Here is a 10,414-nt window from a genome sequence, read left to right as displayed (position 1 = left end):
AAATCGGTGATAGAGATATTGCGGGTCTTTTATTTGGAGGATTTTGTACAGTAAAATTAACTTATGAAAATTACGTTTATCGCTTAATTTAAGCCACTCGACCTTCGCAAAGTACGATGTCAAAGGCTCTGAATATTTTAGTTAGATCGAAAACGAAACGAATGCAGACATTTTGAATTCGCTGCAGTCGTTTAGCTTGCTCGTGATTGACATCCAAGAAAGCAATGTCGCAATAGTCAACAATGGGAAATACAAGAGACTGGACCAGTTTAATTTTTATGCGTTCAGGGAGGAAGTTTTTGAGCCGATAGAGTGAATGCAATGCACCGAAAGCTCTTCTAGATACAGAGTTAACGTGCTCTGCCTAGGTGAGATGGTGGTTGAGTATCACACCCAGATTCTTAACAGTAGTGGAGAAGGGCAGATGAATATCATTTACGTTGAGTCTAGGGAGGCTAGATTTATCTATTTTGCTCAAAATTCTAGGGGAACCTACAAGAATACACTGGTTTTTAGTCGGGTTTAGATGTGAGCCATGGCGTGCAGACCAAGTACTTATTTGTTTAAGGTCATTGTTCACAATTTCTATTGCATGCAGTATTTCTTGCGGGGGGAAAGAGAAATATAACTGAAAATCGTCGGCATAGATATGGTATTTACAGCAGTTAAGCACCGTCGGGAGGTCGTTTATATACAGAGCAAATAAGAGGGGGCCGAGTACAGTGCCTTGAGGGACACCACATGGAATGTTTTTCCACGACGATTTTCCATATAGGTCAACGACACATTGTTGACGTTCTTGTAGATAGGAGCAGAACCAATTAACCGCGGAGTCGGAAAAATTGAATATCGATGATAATTTAGCGAGTAGAATTTCATGATCAATTGTCTGAAAAGCTTTTGTAAAGTCTAGAAGTACCAGAATCGTAAGTTGTTTATTGTCCATGGCTAGCCTCATGTCATCGGTTACATTGACAAGAGCCGTGCAAGTGCTGTGGTTACTTCGAAAGCCAGACTGAAGAGGATCTATTAAATTATTTCGCGTTAGAAAGTCCCGGTTTGATCGCTAACGAGATGCTCTAGGGCTTTAGACAAGGCTGGGAGGATGCTGATTGGTCGGTAATCGTTGACGTTTATTATGTTGTTTGTTTTAGGTATAGGGCGTACCAGGGCGAGTTTCCAAGACGAGGGAAATGTAATATGAAGTAAGAATTAATAATACGTACACATTTGTGCTGATTTAAGTTTTTTCCAAATGGAGCTTTTTTGGCACATACCACAGAAAATCTCTTTGTGACGGAGTTAGAACAGTTAAAGGACTTGTATAGACTTCTACAGTATCAAATAACTAGGGCGGCAATGATGTACCATTTTTGTTGAAATAGTATTCAAGGTATAAATTTCTTATTAATCAGCTAAGGTGAAATAACAACACACAGTACAATGTGTCAGCGATTGCAAAGTACTACAACTGTACAGTACCAGGAAGATTAAGTATACACTATTTTGAACTTATTGGTTATTTACAGTGTTCGGTAAGTAGTAAGTTACTTTTTACAAGTAACCGAGTTACAGTTACTCATTATAAAAATTAACTCAGTTGCAGTTACTGGCACTTTGAAATTAACTGAGAGTTATTTTTACACATGCTGTAAAAGTAACTTACAGTTAATTTCACACAATCAATGATCATCAAGACTTGTGTGTTTTATTTATGTTTCTAGTACATAATATGTCTTCATATATTTACAGTATTACTGCAAATAAAATGGAACGCAGAATCAGTTGTGCTTGAACGACTTTAATTAAGAAATCATTTGTATGCTGACCATGGTATTTTGAATACGGTGTCATTGATTCCATTTGCACCTATTTCTTTCTCCTCCATTCCAAGTTCAACAAGCTCCAAAGACCCACTCCGTCGACAATGACTTTTTCCTAGCTCGACAACCACTTTCCAAACGAACGCAGCAGCCCACCTAAAACACTGAATGTATTTATTTATTGATTGATTTGCTTTATTTTACTTCGCTTTTGTGCCACTCTTGGCTAATTTGCGAAGATGGGAATGAGTGATGATATGATGAAATTCATGAATGGACACTTACAAACATCCATGCCCAGGCCGGGATTCGATCCCGGGACCCCTGGCGTCGTAGTGCGATGTGCTAACCACTCCGCTACGGTGTACGGCTAAAAACACTGAAGTTTTCACATACAATTAGAAATGAATTGCAGTAAGGCGTGGATGTTCTAAATTTAGCATGCAACAAAGTATAGCTTCCTTGCTAGCAATTCCAAGAAAACCATTTCGCCTAGCATCCAGAGAAAACACATATATTTGTTTTATATAGTTAGTTGGGAACAGAATTGTCAAATTTAGCCCTATTGCAAAAAGTAGCTCTGATACCGTTATTTACTTTTAAAAGTAGCTAGTTACAGTTAGAATTTCTAAATAAAAAGTAATTGTTACTTGTAACGAGTTACTTCGAAACACTGGTTGTTTAACAGTCAGTGCAAAAATAGTAAGTGCTGATGAAATATGTTTTGTATAACTGTATGGTTTGACAGTTGTGCAGAAATGGATTTCCAAATTCCAACTCTAAACAATTATTAGTAGCATGTGTGTGCGACTCAAACTTGTTTGTAGGATTGCTTCAACAGTCCACGTGAGAAAAGGAGATGCAGCAATTAAATTCTTGCATCCACTTGGTCCATTAACTTCCTACTACTGGCCACAAAGTATTCTGTGTCCAGTGGACATTAACAACACGAATGAAAGGACATGTGTACTTAGTGGTAAGTAAAATACTTTACTGTGTTCGAAAAGGTCTAAATATCCATCTAAAATGTGAACGGCACAATTTATAGTACATTGAATTTTGGCAATGCATAGAGTACAATAGAGTAAGTACCGTGCGTTCATTTCGATCTGCAGCCGAGAGATCGAAATGAACGCACGGTATTATTAGGTAGTATCTTCATGAACGTAACTTGGGAACTCTCTTTGGGTTGAGAGAATCAGAAAGAAAAGTTCTCCATCCCATAAAAATAGTGTCCAGGATTATTTGCTAAATACATTTGGAAAATCACAATTATTACTCTTTATTTGTTTGTTGCTCAAGTGCCAGGAGGTTCACAAAATATATTTTTGTAAATATTAATTAATCTATAAATTTGGGAGGGGCAAGTGCTTCCCTTTGCCCCCGCCAGGTTACGCCTATGCTTACCTTCACACATAGTGAACAGAAATTTTGAATATTATACCTTAACTCATATTGTAATTCAGGCTATGTGCTAAATACATAAGCATTTTTAATAAGATTAACTTTTAATGTCCTTTGATGCAAATTATTTTTATCACCCTGTCTCTGAACCTCCCATCTCTATTTTTCCATCAGGCATTAGTACACACACTGAGCTACCTACATATAAAATTGGGGGGAGATTGAAGGGGGGCGCATTGCATGAAATTCGCTGTTGAACTTAGTCATTTATTTTTCTAAAAAAATACATAAAACTATACATACAAATACATGGTTACCGATACACTCATCGGAAACCTTTTTTAAAAGAAAGCTTACACTATTCTGAGTAAAAGAAAACAAACTTGAAGGTTCTACAGCAAACCTGAAGGGAGATGCGATCATTTATAGCCTAATGCTTGTTATTCAAATTGGAGCCACAAGCGACGCGCACAGATATTTTAAAAAGTGCGTAACTTCCGAACCCCTTGATGAATCTAAAAAAAGTTGTCATTTTTGTAATCAGCATTAATAGTTCTATAATGTCGTCAAAATCGGGGATGGTGGTGACATGGAATGACCCCTATTTAACTTGTATGTATTTTTTAAATTAACAAATATAGCTATTGAAAACGAAACACATTTGTAACATGGAAACGTCGAGATTTAATAAAATTAAAACTGTGGTAACAGCGACAATTATACGTAAGAATTTTTTTTAAATCCTTCGGGTTTAGGGGTGCCAAATATTGGTTAGTTAGTTTCCTATCTTTCCACCCCTTGTTCGATGTTCCGGGTTCAACAGGGTGCCTTGGAACCGCCATTAAGAATTGATGAACTTCTTTGAGAAAGAGAAAGAAGATAACGTTGATTGGCTGAATTTTAATTCTTTTCTCTTTGACAAACGTAAACCTGCACACACACTGTGTCAATTTGTTCTACCTTTCTTAGCGAGACTTTCTTAATTTTTTGTTTAAAAAAAAAAAAACTAATTTTATTTTAGTGACCTAAAAATTCAGATTTGCCCAAGAAATGCAGGGCACTCTTTCTCCCGGAAAAGTTGTTTTCACTTTCTTCGATTACATTGACTCAGTTCTGTTCTTTGCTTTCACTTCGTTTGTTTCGCCATGAAGCGGAAAAAAGGCTCCTGGCTGATTCGATTTGATTTCTGAAAAGCTGCGCACAATTCTCTGCCTCATTTGATTACCCAGGTCCACTCTTCAACAGAAAACCCATGTAATAATTGCTTCCTTGCACGATTGCTGTATAATTCTTGTCATTCAAGACAGAATGTGCCAGGGGTCCCGAGTTCGAATACCGGCTTGAGCATTGTTGTTCTTTATGAGTGTCCCTTCATCAATTTCATATTATGACCATTCATCCCCATCTTCGCAATCAGAAGAAAAGCGAAGTAAAATAAACTAAATCAATCGAGACAAGATGTTTATTTTATTCATATTGTCAGTGGCGACGGTAGAGGAGGCATGGGCGGGGCAGGTGACGCCCACCGATCGACAAGGCTGTCTGCCTCCCCAGAAAACAAAAATGTAGAAAAAAACATGTTATTTTGGATCAAATATGTATTTTATATGGTATTAGTGGCATATTCAATGTGCCTGATAAGTAACTAACGATCTGACATTCCTAAACCCGAAGGTTTATTGGTTTATTGCCGCAGCAACATACGTTTTCCAAGTGTCTATCCTGGGCAAGACCAGCCCAAACTTACAAATTTCACTCGAGTCCATCTTAATATTGCCATTCCATATTTTTATACTTCTGCTTGGCAGAGATAAGCATGTTTCTATGTACACCTTTCCTCGCATCTTTACAGACCTTTAACTTTACCAGAAGCTAAAGGAAAAAGAAACGTCACACATTGTTATGAATGTCTGACGGTGACAACTCAATTACACATACTTTTTTTAATTTTTTTTCCAAAGAAATCGGTGATTGCCAAAGACACTCGTTGACTGATTTGACATGGACCAGTTAAGAAGTCGTAGCAGCATTCGCACTTTGTTTTTCACCAGGCGAAACTAAGGGAGGAAATATTAATGAAACATCATCCAACACTCATCTCGTGAGTGGAGCTAATTGTCTGAAACCTGTTCTCTTATTTAAACTTGATGGAGGAAGTATGCTCCGTTATACGCACGATGTGCGTGCTACGCGGCAAGGTGACCTCTACGAGAGCTGCGGTGCGTAAAATCATCAATAATTAAATGGAAGGCAAGATTCCGCCGGTTCTTCTCTTCTAAACCATCGTGCATTCGAAATCCTCGTTTTGCAAGCCGTAGTAGCATTTTTCACGCGTCTTATCGTTTGATTAAAATGAAATTTCCGTCATGTACTTGTAGTTGCAATTGCAATAACTAGAGCCCGGACATTGTTCTAAATGGCTCTTTGTTTCTGTGAACAGATTCATGCTGTTGATGTAAAATTTAACAGTAGAAACAATGACAACGAATAATAATCAAATAATTATTACAAACTAATACAAATAAACTATTTTTGTTGACAGTTCATAATAATAATAATAATTATTATTATTATTATTCCCTTAATTTCATTATTTCTGTAAATAGTAACAATGGTGATAAACTGATAAAACTCTTATAGATAATCTTAAGAGTGATGTGTGGCGAGTTAATTGTAGGAATTGGACGTAGTGGTGTATCTGGCCATTGATATGATCAGCATGAAGTAATAATAAACAATTATTATTATTATTAGAGGTATTGTAGAAGAACTTGTTGAAAATTATAACTTGAAATGCAAATATGACGCTCTCACTACAATGAAGATCTATATCCTGATGCTTGGCTTCTCCTAGGGAGGGGAGAAATATAAATCTGTCAATTTGAAAATACCACGACACTTCTAATTTCCTGCTCTGACATAACGTATTCTAAATCAGAATCGTATGTTGTAGTGTTTCTCAACCGTGCCGTAAGGGGGAAGCGACTTGCAGGCCAAGATGGCAACCACGTGGAAAGATAACCTTTCGTTCGGGTTTGAGTTCGACTGCCATAACGGGAAAGTACTTTCGCGACAATGGCGGTGATCTAACCGGGGGGCATGTTGCTTACCGCCTCTATGGACGGCCACCAGCAGTGCTATTGATGCTGCAGCATTAGGCCCATTCCTGAAATAGACCCAGATGAAACAGACGAGAATTTTCCGAAAGCTGAACAGTTCTCTTTTGCTATATTAACCTGAAAATAAATCTTAGAATGAAATTCGGAGCACCCATTTCGGACGCCTAGACACACCGTTACTTATTATACAGTTACTATTATTCTTTGGGCTGTGACCTAACTATAACGTCGTTGTGTTTATTGTTCACCGATACCTGTTCAAGCATCAGGCCCAATTTCGTCTTAATCCGGCCCTGGGCACCAGGGTCAATTTAGTTTGGGCAGCAATTTTCATTAACATTCAAATATATTGAAGTGGAAATATTCTGACTACTTGGAATTTTTTGAGTGTCTGAAATGGAACATGCCAATAAAACTCAGCACTTAACTAACTTTTTAAATGATATTGGCCAGAGGATACTAAAACTTTCCATTAGATTCAACCGTTGTCAACTACTTTAAACCAAATTTTATGTTTGTCAACAAACCCAAACATAATCGAACTAATATTCACTATGATTGTCATAATTAAATTTCAAGGGTACATGTTAATTTACGTATTTTTTTAAAAAAAAAAAATAATTGAAAGCTCTTTACGAGTAATATTGTTGGGATCGGGGCATCGACTTTTGAAAATCGAATTTAGTGGGGTTGAGAACCACTGGTATGGTATAGTGAATTTTCATGAAGGATATGCTGTTGAACACCGTTGCCAAGTATTGTATAGCATAGAAAGTAATAAAATAAGGTTAATAAAATTTAAACCAAATTAAAATAACAACATGCTCACAAAGTAGGTACTTTAGCAAAACAGTGTGCATTTACATTAAAAATAAAATACTAGTATTAATCTTTCTGGGGGCTCCCATATGAGGCACGTAGATAACTGTGATTTAGTGACCTAGTCTCTTGTTTCATCTAGAAGGATTGGGATAAATCGTGTTCTTTTTTATGGCATTAATAATAACGTTTGAAATGTAACTTACAAGATCATTCAGAAGATTTTGAAATTTTGAAAATATCAAGACTTTCAAATGAAGACAGTGAAAAACTCGGGAGTACCATAGTGGTAAATGTAACCCCGATTATTATTTTTGTCTTTGAACAATTTTCAGAACGATGGCTTAAAATGGAAATTGCGAAATATTTAATTGTGCTTCCCGCTCCCTCTAGAAAGAGGCTATGTAATCATCCACCTTTAGAATTACAGCCCCCTCCAAAAGAAAAAGAAAACCTGTGCCTGCCCACTAGTGCATATGGACGACACAACACATGTGCAGAGGGTTGCACTGACTGTGAACCCAGGCGCCTGAACCTCGTTTGCCTGCAGAACTGCAGTCCAGGGTGATGCGAGTTTGGCGTTTGGTCCCAGTTACTTTTAAGCAAAGCTACCCTTTGATCGAAGTAACTGTAACTTATAAGCAAAGTTACTTTTAAAGGACAACTGCAAAGCAGTTACTATTCAGTAAAGTTACTTTTTGAGCGAATTAATTATAACCCAGTTACTTTTAAGCAAAGCTACCCTTTGGTCGAAGTAACTGTAACTTATAAGCAAAGTTACTTTTAAAGGACAACTGCAAAGCAGTTACTATTCAGTAAAGTTACTTTGGAAGGACAACTGCAAAACCGTTACTATTCAGCAAAGTTACTTTTTGAGCGAATTAATTATAACCCAGTTACTTTTAAGCAAAGTTACCTTTTGATCGAAGTAACAGTAACACAGTTACTTTGAAGCAGAGCTACTTTGAAGGAAGTAACTGTAATACAGTTTACTTTCAAGCAAAGTTACTATTCAACCGAACTAGCTGTAACAATTAATTTAAGTAGTTACTTTTTGAGCGAAGTAACTACAACACAGTTACTTTCCAGCAATGTATATTTTTGAGCGAAGTAACTGTAACACAGTAACTTTTAAGCAAAGTTACTTTTCGTGCGAAGTAACTGTAACGGTAAGTCAGTTTAGTAAGCAAGTCTCCGAACACTGATATAGAGTTATCTGAATTCGTTACTTACCGCCACCAACATCCTGGAAGGGACTCAGATGTTAAATGCAGTGAGGGCTCGGGAGGGGAAGAAGTCGGTATTTATGTGGCGAGGGAAAGCACCAAGTTCATTCTGTCTCAGTTTTCGATCCACTGGGCACACGCCGTGATTGAAAGCCTCTTAACAACGAGCAACGGTCGACTGCCTCCACGAGTCCACGGGGTGGGAAAAAAGTTGGCTTAAGTTGATGAGGCAACGCGGCGATTGGACAATATCTTCCAACAAGCATGGCAGAAGCAGCTGGCAAGGTGATTTTGAGGCGGTTTCTGCCGGAATTTGGATATTTGAGGACCTTGATGAAGAGCATTGACTCCCTGGAAAGCTTCTGAAAGTTTGCGATGTCGCTCTGTGGGGTTCATCTCCCCACTGCCCTTGGGGTATGGCGGATAAGTGTTCAAGGGTTCCGGGACGTGATTTGCACAACCTTGAGCCTCGTTTCATGTTGTTGGAATAGTCATTGTTACTATGGGTGCAGCTAAAGTTCGGCGAGGGAAACGCCCTGTTCAAATTTGGTTTACCCTCTCCCCCTCTTTGACAATATCACCCAAACGACACGTGCGGCCAAGGATTCAGAGAAGGCATTCCAAAAATATAGTCATATAAGAAACATGTTCTTTGATTTGTTTTACTTTTATTCGCTTTTCTGCTCTTGACTAATAGCGAAGATGTGGATGGGATTGGTGAAAGGACAATCACAACGCGGTCTCCACGGAGGATTATACTAGCTGTAAGCAGGGTGCGGAATCACTGAAGAAGGAGCAGACAGACATACACAATATATATATATCCCAGTATCATTGCATATAAATTGTATATATATATATATGCCATTAAGTATGTATCAATTACTAAATAATCAAATTATGTTATAAAATATACAATATATCGACTGTCCTTCATTAAAAATTAGATTGTAAATTGAAAATTTTAATATGCTACTAATGCTATGAACAATGATTTCCGTGACTATTTGGAGGGGCAAAAATTAAGAAACATTAGGAAGATAATAGTTTCCTACAAAAAATTCACATCTGAATGCTATTACATGTTTTATTAATATATTTAAGTACTTTGCGGTAGCTGACGAAAGGCGATGATAAATGGAGAAGAAATAACAAGTCGAACTCATTCAGTGTCCTTAGAGATGAGGCTCTTTGTTTTCCGTTCTTTGTGTATGTTTTCGATATTATTTCAGTAAAGTATATTCGACTCCTAAACTAATTGTTTATGTTTGCTGTTAGAAGAAAAACTCTCCCCCCCCGGAAACGTTTGGTGGGGGGGGATTTCAGGACAAGATCGTTGGTGGGGGGGAATTCCCCCTGTCCCCCACGGGATTTCGCACCCTGGCTGTAAGGGTGTACTACGTGTCGTTAGAACACATAAAAATTTTGCTTTATTTCCACTCCATGTTGAGATAGGACGATCGGGACTGAACATACAGTTGAAAGTGATACCCGTTGATTTCATTTGTGCCACGTCGCTTTTCTTCTACTTTTGGCTAATCGCAGCGATGGTGATGAATGATGGCAAGATTGACGGCACACCTCACAGAGGATTATACTGATTGTGGGTCCACACGCCAGAGCCTCATTAGCTTGTAAAAGTGGAGCCCAGGAAGTACTACCTGCAGGAGAGGTTGAAATTTGGGTGTTTTCGGCGAAGTCATTACATCCCTGGAATCGGAAGCCCTGTGTGCCTCCACCGGGAGTGTAACCCGGGACACTAATGGTATTAGATAGTTCACATCTCTACCGCTCACCCAACAGCGGAAGAAAGATAATTGAAAGGAATTTGTAATTGATTTTTAAGAGGTTTCTGTAATTAATGCGGCTGCCCGCACAAAATATTTCCAGATCTTCCCGTCCCTAATTTAATTACTATATACTTGCGATGTTACTACTTGATATAAACACACACATTGAAATATGACAGACGTGCGTAGAAATTTCCGAAGAGAAAATACAAATAGAACCAAATCATCTTTGT

Source organism: Lepisma saccharinum, chromosome 6 (genome assembly GCF_977018435.1).
Source record: "Lepisma saccharinum chromosome 6, izLepSacc3.1, whole genome shotgun sequence".
NCBI classification, from domain to species: Eukaryota; Metazoa; Arthropoda; class Insecta; order Zygentoma; family Lepismatidae; genus Lepisma; species Lepisma saccharinum.
Note: the sequence above shows the minus strand (reverse complement) of the source record.